The sequence below is a fragment of the Rattus norvegicus genome, chromosome Y (assembly GCF_036323735.1).
Source record: "Rattus norvegicus strain BN/NHsdMcwi chromosome Y, GRCr8, whole genome shotgun sequence".
NCBI lineage: Eukaryota > Metazoa > Chordata > Mammalia > Rodentia > Muridae > Rattus > Rattus norvegicus.
Genome location: NC_086040.1, coordinates 4,476,139 through 4,489,878, shown reverse-complemented (window position 1 = coordinate 4,489,878; position 13,740 = coordinate 4,476,139). Strand labels below are relative to the sequence as shown.

Below are 13,740 nucleotides of genomic sequence, written 5' to 3'. Positions count from 1 at the left end.
CTCATGTAGAAGACCAAGGAACTATCTGTACTTGCATGTATTTGCTCTTGGGAGCATGTAAATAATACTTTCATTTCCAAGAACAAAAATGCCCGTCCAATGGGACCCCCGTGAACCAAAATCTTTCTTTCTGCCATCAGTGAACTTTAGCACACTGGTGACAATGCAGACAATAATATAAAGGAATAATCCTGGAATGATGATGATGATGATGATGATGATGATGACGACGACGACGATGATAGTAATAATAGTAATCATCATCATCATAATAACAATAATAATAATAATGGAATAATGCCCTCGAGGGATCACAGACTAAGGAAAGTAAATGTTGAGCTGTGTTTTTCAAAGGATATTGTATCCATGAAAGCAAATTTTCTCACACATGAAAATTACTCACCCTGTCACGGCTTCACAGAGAGATTTGAGAACCAGAGTGGTCTTTTCTTATGACAAAAGAGAGATTCACCAACCTTCCAAAAAGAAAACCAATCCATACAGTCTGTGTGAGGATGATTAACTTATGCCTGACTAACACACACACACACACACACACACACACATACACACACACACACACACACACACACACACACACACACTCATCACTGATGTCTGCTTCTTAGAGTGTCCAGGTGCACACCAGGTGTGAAAGTATGAAGTAGGCCCAGGAACCAGTCGGTCAGCAAATCTTGGTCTGCCTGCAAGTGAGTTAGGGGTTCCTCCAAGAAATTCAGTGTCACAGCTTTTTTAGAAGTGTTCGGGGATGCTCTGTGTGCATATATTTTACTCAGGGTGAAAAAGGGCTACACAAACCTATGAGAGCAGGAAGGGGTTTTCAGGTGCATTTACATTGATGGAGGCCTCATTTGGTTGAGCTTCTTTAATCTCTGTCCCAGCATCGGTCTGTTGTTCTGAGTTCTCCATTTGACCTCCTAAGAAACCGACTCCACTGAATGTGCCCCATTCCCACCCCTGAGATCTTGCTTGCTCGATTTCAAAGGATTGCAGTTTCAGATTCTGCATTCTCCATCAGATTAGATCCTCAGGTAGGTCGCCCTTGAGATGCCATGAATTAACCAGTGCATTGAGTTTCTGCATTAACACGTATGTCCCCTAATTCTGGCCGGTTCTCTCTGCACCGCGCTATCCCTCCATCTACACACCGACCTTCTGCTCCTGTCCTCAGTCGCCCTCACTCACCCACAGAATCTGTTCCAGTTTTCCTTGCAGAGGTCGATGCTTTCCCCCTCATGGTCCTTCTCCTTTCCTGTGTCCTCTCTGCATTTGTGGATTGTAGATAGAATATGATTTATCTCACAGCTGATACTATGCATAGGTAAACGCCCGCGATGTTTGTGTCTCTAGGTCTCAGTTCCCTCTCAGGCTGATTTTTTTTGTTCTCGTTTCATCTATTTTCTCTTAAGCTTCATGATGTCATGCCCCACCCAATGATGTCATACCCAGCCCCATGATGTGATATCCCCGCCCCCATAATGTCATGTCACACCCCATGATGCCCTGCCCCACCCCAATGATGTCACACCCCCATCCCCGTGATGTCATGTCTCCGGCACTCTCTTTGACAGAATGGTTGTATCTATTCACCAGGTAACATTCTAAATGCTGCCCTGACACCATATTCCTACAGTCCCCCACCATTTCCAGTCCCTCTTTCTATTCTCTTCCCTTCTTCTCTGAGAGAGTGGATGACCCCTCTGGGTGCATCATCTCCCCTGGCACATCAAGGCTCTGCAGAACTATATTCATCGTCTCCCACCAGGACCTGAAAATGCAGCCTGGGTAGGAGAACAGGATCCACAGTCAGGCGACGGGTTTACTGAACCCACGTGAAGCCCATTGTGCTCCTCTTCCTCTGTCTTCTTCCCTCAGCTCTTCAGTGAGAGTCACTGAGCTCCATCCGGTATTTCGTCCTGCGTCTCTGCATCTGTGTCAGTCGGCTGCTCCGTATAGCCTTGCAGAGGAAAACATTGCTAACCTCCTGTCTGCAAACATAAAAAAGGACAATTATGTCACGGATTGCCGTCTGCCCACAGGATAAGTCTCACATCAGGCCTCTTATCCTTTCTCCATTCCCTCATTTCCTCCTCCATCTCTGTCCCTGTGTCTCTTATAGAGAGGGCAATTTCTGGGTCAAAATTTTGGGGGTGAGTTTGTGTCCTTATCCTTCCACCTTGCGTCCTCCGTGGCTACGGAAAGTGACCATTTCAGTATCCGTATCCCCACTGCTAAGAGTCTCAGCTAAATCACCCTCATGGATGCCGGTGTAAATCATAGAGATAGCACCCAACCTGGCAAATCATAGAGATAGCACCCAACCTGGACAGTCACTGATTTCTGTTTATTCTCTTGGCCCTCTGTGCCTCTTGCCCGTCTCTCCCAAGAAATGATTCTCAAACCCCATTTCCCTTCCCATCCCCTTAGCCTCCCAATCCTGTCCTTCCATCTCGCTCCTCTCATTATTTTATTCATCCTTCTGAGTGAAATCCAAGCATTTTCTTAGGCCTTTCTTCTTGTTAAGCCTCTTTTGTTCCAAAGATCGTAGTGTGTGAATTCTGTACTTTATAGCTAATACCCTCTTTTAAGTGAATATGTACAAGTTATTTTGGGTCTCAGTTACCCCATTCAGAACAATACTTTCTCATTCTATCTAATTGACTGAAGCTTCACAATGTCCTTATTTTTTCATAGCTGCGTAGTATTTCATTGTGTAAATGAACGACATTTTCAGTTGCCATTCCTTGGTTGAGGAGCATCTGGGTTATTTCTATTTTCTGCTCATTATGAAGAATGAAGCTAGGAACATGATGGAGCACATGTCCTAGTAGTATGGCAGAAGTCTTTTCAGATATGAGGCCAGGAGTAGTATAGCTGAGTCTTTAGGAGGAATAGTCCGCATTTTCTCAAAATTCACTAGATAGATATGAAAAGTCATTATATGGATTTGATCTTACCCCAGGGAATAGTATTTGTATCCTGATATTTATCTGCTTCCTCAAAGGAGGTTGCCCTGACTAGACCTCTATCATGGACTCAGGAGGTCGCATATAAATCTTCTCCCCATTTTAATTGTTCAGTAAATGCTAGAGCCTATGACAGGTAGCCAGAAGGGAAAGTTGGTACTGGACGGTTGAGGGTAGGGTTAGATAGTCAGAAGAGGTTAAGAGAGTTACAGTATTATTACTATATAATAATTTAATATGCTAACATAATATATTCATATTAATTATATTTTATCATGATATCAATATGTAATAATTTAATATATTAGTATAATATATTAATTATATTATCATAATTTTTATATATAACAATTTAATATGTTAATATAATATATTAATATAAATTAGATTATTACAATGTTATATGACAATTTAATATATTAATTTATTATAATAATATTTTATTTATATATATATATATACGTATACATATATATATTGCATGATATGCAACTTCAACAAAGTTAACTCCAAGTGGAGCTCACAAGTTAATGTGAAATGCTCAGGGCAGAATTCTTTCTACAATTCAGTTTGCTTATATGGTGGATCACTTTGATGGGTTTTCATAGACTGAACCATTTCTGCAGCCTCAGGAGGAAGCCTACTCGATGGCATTGGATGGCGGATTCATATGTCGTTGGATTTTGTTTTCTAGCATTTTACATATTTTTTACACCAATGTTCTTAAGGGAAATTCGTCTGAAATTCTTTCTTTGTTGAGTCGTTTTGTGATTTAGGTGTCAGGGCGACTGTGCTGTCATGGAATCAGTTTGGCGATTTTCCTCCTGTTTCTGTGTTTTGGAGTAGGTTGAAAATTCTTTGAAAATCTTGTTGGAGTCTGTGCTCAAATTCTGTGCTTTTTCAGTAGGGAAACTTTTAATTACTGTTTGTTTTTCTTTAGGTGTTGTAGTGCTATTTACATAGTTTATCTAGCCTCAGTTTACCTGTGGTCAGTGTTATCCATCTACACAATCATCCATATCGTTCAGTGATTCTAATTTTGTAGACAGCAGGTTTTTGAAGTGAGACCTAAGGATTCTGTGACTTTCATCATTGCCAATCGATGCGACTCCCTGTTCATTTCTGATTTTTATTTGGATGCTATCTCACCTCCAAGTACATTATCTGTCTTTGGGTTTGTCTGTCTCGTTGATTTTCCCAAGGAACCAGCTATTGTTTTTGTTGATCTTTGTATTCTCTTTGTTTCTGATGGATCACTTACACCCCGAGTCTGATCATTTCTTGCTGTCTCCTCCTTTAATATTTATTTGCTTCTTTTTATTCTAGAGTTTTCAAGTGTGCTGGAAAGTTGTTAGTGTGCGGTCTCTCTGGTTTCTTTATGAAACCACTCTGTGCTGCATGTGCACATTCCTCTTACCACTGCTTTCCTTAAGTCCCTTAAGTTTGGAGATGCTGTGTCCTCATTTACATTGAATTCTAGGAACACTATTTTCTTTTTTTTTCCATGTCTTCTCTGAACCATTGGTTCCTAAGTAGAGAGCTGTTTAATTTCCATGAATTTATAGACTTTTTGTTATTGTTGAATTCCAATTTTATCCATGGCGATCTGAGAAGATCCAATGTTTAGCGCAGTCTTTCTGTATCTGCTGTGGCTTGTTTAGTGAGTGAGAACATGGTCAGTTTAGGATGAGGTTCCATGAGGTACTGAAAAGAAAGGGTGTCCTTTTGTGTTTGTGGAGAAATATTCTGTAGATATCAGTGAAGTCAATTTATTTGAAACAAGTGTTAGTTACAACATTTATTTATTTATTTATTTATTTATTTATTTATTTATTTATTTATTTTAGTTTCTGTCTCAATGACCTGTCCTTGGTGAGAGTGGGACATTGATGTCTGCCACTATTAATGTGTGAGATTCAATGTGATATTTAAGCTTCAGCAGTATTTCTATCACCAATGTCGCTGCTTTTGTGTTTGGCATATAGACATCCAGAATTGAGATGCCATTTTGGTGAATTTTTCCTCTGATGTATATGAAGTATCCTTCTCCATCTCTTTTAATTACTTTTGCTTGAAAGTCTGATTTGCTGGATGTTAGAATGACTACACCATCTTTTTTCTTGTGTCCATTTGCTTGGAAACCTTTTTCCAGCCCCTTAGTCTAAGGATGTGTTTATCTAGGTTGCTGGATTGTGTTTCTTGTGTGCAACAGAGGATGGATCCTGTTTTTAAATCCATTGTGTTAGCCTGTGTCCTTTTACTGTTGAGTAGAGGCCATTAATCCCTAAAGGTATTAATGAGAAGTGATATTTAGTTCTTGCTATTTTGATGTTGCGGGAGCAGGGTTTTTTTGCTTGCAGGTTTTTTGGTTTTGTTTTTTCGAGTGGGGTGTTTGAGTGTGTATGTGAGTATTAGATCTATTCTGTAGGGTACTTGGTTTTTTTGTATGCATGTTTTTATTTTTGTTTTTTTTTGGGGAGCTGTTAGAGTATATGTGTGAATATGAGATCCCTTCTGTAGGTTGTGCTGTGCAATTATTAATTTCTAGTGGGAGGCAGTGATGGTTCAATTTCTGAAAATCCATCAATATAATCTACTATATAATGAAACTGAAAGAAAAAAAATCATATGATAATGTCATTAGATGCTGAAAGAGCTTGCAAAAATATTCCAACCCCCCTTCATGTTAAAAGCATGAGAGTGATCAGGGATACAAGTCCTATGCAGAAACATAATAGAAGCAATGGAAAACAAGCTGGTACCAAACATCAACCTAAATGGAAAGAAACATAAAACAATTCCATTAAAGTCAAGGACAATGTAAGGATGCCCAATTTTCCTACTCAGTATAGTATTTGAAATTTAATCCAGGGTAAAAGCATGGTTCAAATTTGGTTCTGACATGGAATATTGCCAAGGCCTGTGAAGGAGGAATAGCACAGAGATTTAGAACTCCTGGGGTATGGCCCACTCTTTAGCACAGCCTCGTTGTACCTTGGTGAGTCATGAACCTAACGAGAACTTCATGGAGAGTGTTGCTCGGTTATTGCACTCATATCTCTCTTAATCTAAGAAGTGCATGAAAATCCTCATGGGGCTTCCCACCACTCAGAGGGCATCGCCATTGGCATTTGCAATAAGAGTGGTCAAGGTCTTTTAGGGATTGCCTCTGGGGAAGATCAATGCTTCCATCACTGCCGAAGGAAATGTAGAATGGTCACCGACAACCACTAACCTTAAAAAGCATTTGGAAAAAATAAAATTGTTCACGAAGCTGGCTAAGATATTTTCACTAATGACTCTGATGTAAAAAAAAAAAACGATTTATGGAACGATTTGAAGTTCGGAAAGGCTGGGACCTTTTTAAGGTCAGGGATCAAGAACAATGGTGGCACAGGCTATTGGTGTGACTGTCACACAGGCTGGAGTGTTGATGACTGATTTCTGACCCAGTTTTACACTCAGCTTCCTGATAGGATTTAATAAGGATTGCCAATCACAGATGTACATTCTGATCATTTAAAGCAGATATGACATTTATACAGATGTTTAGATTTTTTTAAAAAGATTCTTATAAGAGTACTTTTAAAGATAAATAATACAATACTTAACCATTATTCTGTAAAATAAAATTGCTGCCTACAGTGAAGGGAAACCAACTGAAAAAAGTACTTTGCTTACTCCTTGTTATTTTATAACAAATTGCTTACTTATGAAGTTGCATTTGTTTTCTCTACGTGTATTATGTAATATTAATTCTCATACAGTATTGGGTATCACTTTTTTCAGCATCAAGCATGAGAAGAAAACTAGTACAAGATCACATTTGCAATTTTTCATGGCTTGAAAGATTTCACAAGGATATCAAAGCTACTTGTTTTGGTTTTCCCCTGAAGTTATCTGTATTTTGATGCCAATTCCACTGCCCCAAGGACAGCTGCCTATTCCTGTACTCAGAACTCAGGAGACTTCACCAGAACCACCTCCCCATTGAATTTGTAAAATACAGTTGAGGGGCAGGAACAGGATAGAAGGAGACCTGTCATTGGAGGAGAAGGAAGGATGGGCTGTAGAGATGTTTGAAGGGAGAGGAGGAGACTAGAGGAAAAGGAGAGACAGGAAGAAGAGAATGTGAGGAGCCATGGAAGGTGATGGTAAGATTCTGCTCTGTGTATTTACAGTTTGTTTTTAATGTTCCTAAGGGATGGATGGTAAAGTGCTTTGTATGTTTAAGTGGGCAATTATATCTTATCAATTGGGTCAAAATTATTATGTTATGTGTTCTTTTATGTGAGCGTTTGAGGATAGGAAAATGTGTGGTGGCAAGAGACACTAGGCTGCCAAGGAGTGGATATGTGTTTTCACAAAGATGTCTACCAGATATCATGGGACAATATGGTGCCAGAGCTAGCGGGGTAAAAGACCACTTTACTTTTTTCGTTTTTCTTTTTACAACAACAAATGGTGAACCAAGGTGATGATCAAAAAATCCACCAGTAATCCTAAAGGTTGAGCGAAAGTTTTTATTTTCTAAGAGGACACCTGTGCCATGTTAAGTCATGTGATAACTTAAGATTAGGAATTCAAACAAAGAAACAGGGAAGCGGCCTGGGCTAACAGTCTGTCGGTCCCCTGGTGTGTGATAAGTAAGGCAGCTCAGAAAGTTAAGAGATTAAAGCTGCTTTTTAAAGAAAGTTGTTTAGAAAGTCTTTCAGGATACTCATATAATTTTTAACATGGTCTCCAAGTGAATTTTGGGTTGAAATCCTAGCTACACAAGGTACTTCTTTATTACAGGTAATATTAAAAAGTGATAAAATTTGGTTTTAGAAAGAAGAGAGTAGAGACAATTCCTGAATCACGTGGTGATTTTTGTCTATGGTTTGAAACTTCGATAGGGAAAAATTGGTCACTAGCTTCAAGTAGAGAGTTATGATAAATGTCTGTAACACCAGAGAGTGTGAATGCAGACATATCTTGTAGAAGTTATTAAGGGTAAAGAAAAATCTGTGGCTCCGGGTAGAACGCTTAAAGAGAGTGATATATTTTGGGCAAGAGTCCTGATTTTATGTGTTGCTTATTGATATTAGAATTGATAGAAGGTATTTAGTTTGTTCTATGAATTACCCTACTAAAGCCCATATGGCTCATTGATGCCGGCTAGCTAGGGTGTGTGGTTACCTTTGATATTTTCAACAATAGGAAGCTCATATTATCTTAACGTGTGCTCCAGAGGAACTTTGGGTTAATTTCCTGATATCACAGAGTACAAAAGCCTATCTGCCTCATTGTTTACCTTACTTACATTTTAAAGATAATTCAATCTTCATGATGGGTATGACATTGAGTTTTTTTGGTTATATTATTACTCTGGGATAGACTGCAAGATATAAGTTTTTCTGGTTTCAGTCTAAGGAACACAGTATTTTGGGAGAAAGATTTTGTCTTTGTTTTTTTTTTTTTTTAAAGTGTGATTAGGCTCTGGAAACCTGATCAGATTTGATAGATCTACACTGCCTGAAAAATTTATTCAGGAGAATCAGTCAAAAAGATATCTCGATTCTAAACCTTAGTCTTGAGAGTTGTATTTTGCAGAGAGTACCTACTTGTAATCCTTGTCTCAAGGACTTTTAACTGGGTCCATTCAGGACTCATCAGGTACAGCATTTGCTTCATTCTTCATACCCTCTACCCCCAAGGATATATCAATGCCCATGTCCAGCTTAAAGAACTTATGGAGGAGTCATCGCTCCAATTCCCTGGACTTTGGGAGGGCTAAAGGTGGGTATTCTAAAGTTGTTTTCATGAGGAATTTAGAAATGGTTATAATTTAACAGGGAGGAATTAGCTAGATTGAATTGTGCAGTCATAATCTCATTTGGTAACTAAGCTTAAATCATTGTTTGGTATAGAATTTATTTGTCAAAAATGTTTAAGAGTACAAAGTTTAGAGCCAGTCCTTCTATTGTTATCATGATAATCTTCTGAGTTGATTACAACTGTGAGTTAAGGTTCAAATGCAGTCATGGCTATGAGTTTGTGAGAGTATTTTCAAGATAAAATTTAGGAAATGGAGACAAAAGTACACATTGTCTTATATAGATAGATGGGTTTAAAAAATGTCAGAGATCGACACAATTTGAGATTTAAAGTTATATATCTTTTGTTGAGACATATATGCTCCTAACAGTTCCCCTTGGAAGATTTAATGAAGAATTTTACATCTTTATCTCCAGATGAGGCAATGCTTTGTGGCTTGCCTGCCACTGGACAAAACTGCCTGTTTCATCTGCAGACGAATACTGTCCAGGAAAGGACAAATTATGCAGAATAGTTGACTGGTAAACCCTGCCAAGACAGAGCGATCAGCCCTGCAAAATCTGCATTTCAAGAGTCTCTCAGTGGATTTTGGGCCAGAAGGCTGAAGACTTGTGCTCACATGTTGCAAACAGGGGACTGTGCTAATGGAGATTTGTCTTTACAACCTGTCAGTTCTCGATGCCCTGTTAGGCTTCCTATGTGTATAGATATGTGGTCATTCTGAGATTTCTGATGGTGTTGAAGACTTATTATAGTATCATAGCTTACAAGGCTGTATAACTCTGAATATACATATTTTATTGGATAATAATCAGATGGTATACAAGCTAGCCAAGATATAATACAGATTTTAAGCCTTTCTTAAGCTGGAATTAAGAACTAAATGTTCTGGCTAACTGATATGGTGATGGACTGGATTTTGAGTATATCATATGCTTTATAAATTGGAGAATGGCAATAATTGCACTCAATTTATGTATAAGTGAAAAGGCTTTTTAACTGGACAAAAAGTGGGAAATGTTGCGGTTTGCCATTAAGTTATCTGTATTTTAGTGCTAATTCCACTGCCCCAAGGAGAGTTGCCTAGTCATGTACTCAGAACTCAGGTGACTTCAACAGAACCAACTACTCATTGAATTTGTAAAGTACAGGTGAGGGGCAGTTACAGGATAGAAGGAGGACTATCATTGGAGGAAAAGGAAGGATTGGCAGGAGAGAAGTTTGAAGGAAGAGGATGAGTTAGAGGAAAAAGGAGAGACAGGAAGAGGAGAGGGAGAGAAGCCATGGCAGGTGACCATGAGATTCTGCTCTGTCCATTTACAGGTTGTTATTAATTTTCTAAGGGATGGATGATACTGGGCTTTGTATGTTTAAGTGGGCAATTATATCTTATCAATTGTATCAAACATTAATGTGTTGTGTTTTCTATTATGAGGGGGTTTTAGTGTAGGAATGGGTTTGAAAAAAAGAGAAATTGGGCTGCTGAGGAGTAGTGATGGGTTTCCGCCAAGATATCTAGCATATATCATGAGACACTATGGTGCCAGAGCTAGCAGCTAAAAAGCAACTTTACTTTATCATTTTTATATTTTTATAACAACACATTCACTTCTATATTTGACATGCTCTAGTTGTATCTCTCAAGAAAGGTCTATGTCCTATTCCTAGCAGCATGCAATTCTTAACTTCATCAATCTTATGTAGTTTGGGTTGGTGTGATATCTATATCTATCTATATCTATATCTATATCTATATCTATATCTATATCTATATCTATATCTATATCTATATCTATATCTATATCTATATCTATATCTATATCTATATCTATATCTATATCTATATCTATATCTATATCTATATCATCTCTCTCTCTCTCTATCTCTATCTATATCTATATCTGTATCTATATCTGAATCTGTGTCTCTATCTCTCTATCTATATATCTATATCTATATCTCTATGTCTCTATCTCTATCTCTATATCTATCTACATATATATATATATATATATATATATATATATATATATATCCTTTTGGTGGCTCCTACAGCTATGAGGTTATGTGGAATTTTAACATGGACTCTGCCCAACTAGGTCAACAATGTAGAATCCACAAATGACAATGCCAAATAGACTTTCTCCTCTTCTCTTTTTTTTCTCTTTTTCGGAGATGGGGACCGACCCAGACCCTTGCGCTTGCTAGGCAAGTGCTTTACCACTGAGTTAAATCCCCAACCCTCTTCCTCCTTTTCTTATAAAACTATTGAAGTTGAGGTTTCCCTGACCTCAAGCCATTCCTCTCAATGCCCATCCTCTTGAATCTTATGTTTTCCTGAAGAAAGAATTATTGCAAAACATCCAAAACACAAAACTCTGGACCTGGGATCACAGGAATGTAGATATTAGAGATCTGATATATAATGCGACTACAGAACCACATTCTATATTCCCTGTTGTCATTTGCTTTATTGATGTCTGGTAATATTTCGATTAAAGGAGGATTTAGGGGTTTATCATGTGAAGTACACATACAATATTTCCCCTGTTATACTCACTCTATAACTTGGCCCACTTTGTTGTCAATTCATTGCAAAATATTGAATTGGAAAACAGATTTTTGAGTACTCATTCAGGAATATTTATATATATATATATATATATATATATATATATATATATATATATATATATATATATATACCCCCCTATTAACTAATGTACAATAATAAAATATAATAAAATATTCACTCAGGTAAAGGTCTGTAGGGAGAATACTGGTCTTTGGGAAACAGCTAGGAAATTGCACTTAATGTCACAAGAGTGGACCAGGGAATAAAATTATTAACCAGAAGAATTTTCTCCACTCCATGTTACTATATCTTTTCAACCCATGCCAAGCCTCTGACTAACTTTCTCTATTCAGAGCTTGAAACCACTAAAGAAGCAAAGAGAAGCCTCTACCTTTAGAGAGATATAGTACGTAAAGATTTCCATTGTGTCACAGGAGACTCTCCTGGAAAGCGCACTCTTGAATCTGGTCAATTTAAGGAAAGCTGTTTAGGAGATAGGCCATGGCAGTTCTCAGTGACATCATCATTAGGCCCTTCCTCAAAAATCTCTTGTATCCTGGAGAGACCTAGCTTCTTCTGTGAAGTCACAAGTGTTGTGCTGACAGCAACTGACTTTTGGATATTCCTTCAGTATCTCTAGGGTTTCCTAATTGGCATTCAGAATAAATTGGCATTAAGAATAAAGAGCCATTAGAGAGGGAAAAAAAGAGGATGAATAGATTAGAGATGGGGAGAAGGAAACTGGCCTTCTGTTTTGATATAAAAATAAAAGGAAGTGATACTTGGTCCCGGGGAATGCTCCATGATTCCTGAGTAGGATTTGGGTGGGATTTTTGAAGAAATTGCCTTGATCTGAGCATTCCATATATGGGAATCAGGAGCTGGGAGCCTCTCAGAATCATCTGGACTTCCATGTTTGTTATGGTTCCTGGAAGTTAGAGAGTTTATATCATTAATTTCTTCATCCCAAAGCCAAGTTTGGGGAAGGACACAGTTGCTTTCCTGAGAGCTCATGTCTTTTATTCTTTTTTCCCAGAAAAAAAAATCTCAAGAGAGAAGGGTAAACCAAGTACTGTGTCAGAGTAGACTTTTTATTCTTGTATTGCAGTTTGTGTCTGACACTAATATCTGGGAGATAGAATTGCTTCTATTTGAGACTTCATCATCACAGTCTTTTCACTAGTATTACTCTGAGTACCATTCCTTGACAGTGACCCTTTACATTACTGAGTCAATAGGTGTGATTAGCTGGCAGATTACTTTTCTTTAATTTCTTTCTTTCTTTTTTTTATTTTATAACAAATTTAATTCTTTTTCAATTGGATATTTCTATATTTACAATTCAAAAGTTATTTCCTTTCCTGATTTCCTGCCCATAAGATCCCTAACCTGTCCCTATCCCCATTTCTACAAACTCCCTTACTGCTCCTTGACATTCCCTTGAACTGGGAGTCAAACCCAGGGAGGATGATGGGATTCTCCTTCCGTTGATGCACAACAAGGCCATCCTTTGCTACATATGCAGTTGGAGCCATAGGTCTGTCCATTTACAGTTTTTGAATATTGGTTTAGACCCAAAAAGCTCTGGTACATTGGCATTGTTGTTCTTATGGGGTTGAAAACCCTTTCAGCTCTTATAATCCTTTCTCAAAATATACCAACAAGAGTCCTGTTTTCAGTTCACTGGTTTGCTAATAGCGTTCAGTTCTCTACTTGACAGATTTTTCTTGTGTCTCTCAGGGAAGATCTATATCAGCTTCCTTGCAGAATGCACTGCTTAGCTTTATCAACCTTACCTAGTTCGGGTGGCTGCTAAATATACATTTGGTGGCTCATACAGCTGGTTAGGTGCAATTTTAACATGGATTCTGGGCAACTAGATCAAGATTGTAGAACCACAAATGACTATACCCAATAGACTCGCTCCTGTTCATATGAACCTATTAGTTTGAGGTTTTACTGGACCTGAAGCCATTACTCTCTCTGCCCCTCCTCCTGAATCTCATGTTTGGCCTGAAGAAAGAATCATGGTAGAACATCCAAATCCCTCAAGTCAGGGACTGGGAACACAGGAAGGTAGATATATGAGAACTTATATCTAATGGGACTACAGAACCACATTCTATACTCCATGGTGTCTCTTGCATTACTGATACCTGGTAATTTTTGGGTAAAATAAGGATTAGGGAGTTTATCCTTTGAAGTAGATACATAATATTTAAACTATTATACTCTATAGCTGAGCCCCCTTTGTTGTAAAAATCATTTTAAAAATTGGAATTGGAAAACAGAAGTTTTGAGTACACATTCAGGAATATATTTATAAAGTCCCCTATCAAGGACTGTAAAATAAGAAAA

The 13,740-nt window shown here is 38.0% G+C and overlaps 1 long non-coding RNA gene across 1 annotated transcript; it reads right to left on the bottom strand.

Moving 5' to 3' along the window:
- Positions 1-1,822: 1,822 nt before the first annotated feature.
- On the bottom strand, positions 1,823-11,898 carry LOC134484414 (uncharacterized). Its single transcript, XR_010061867.1, has 2 exons — positions 11,774-11,898; positions 1,823-2,009 (listed from the first exon to the last, which is right to left on the bottom strand). It is a non-coding gene; the product is annotated as an uncharacterized LOC134484414 (long non-coding RNA).
- Positions 11,899-13,740: the final 1,842 nt, after the last annotated feature.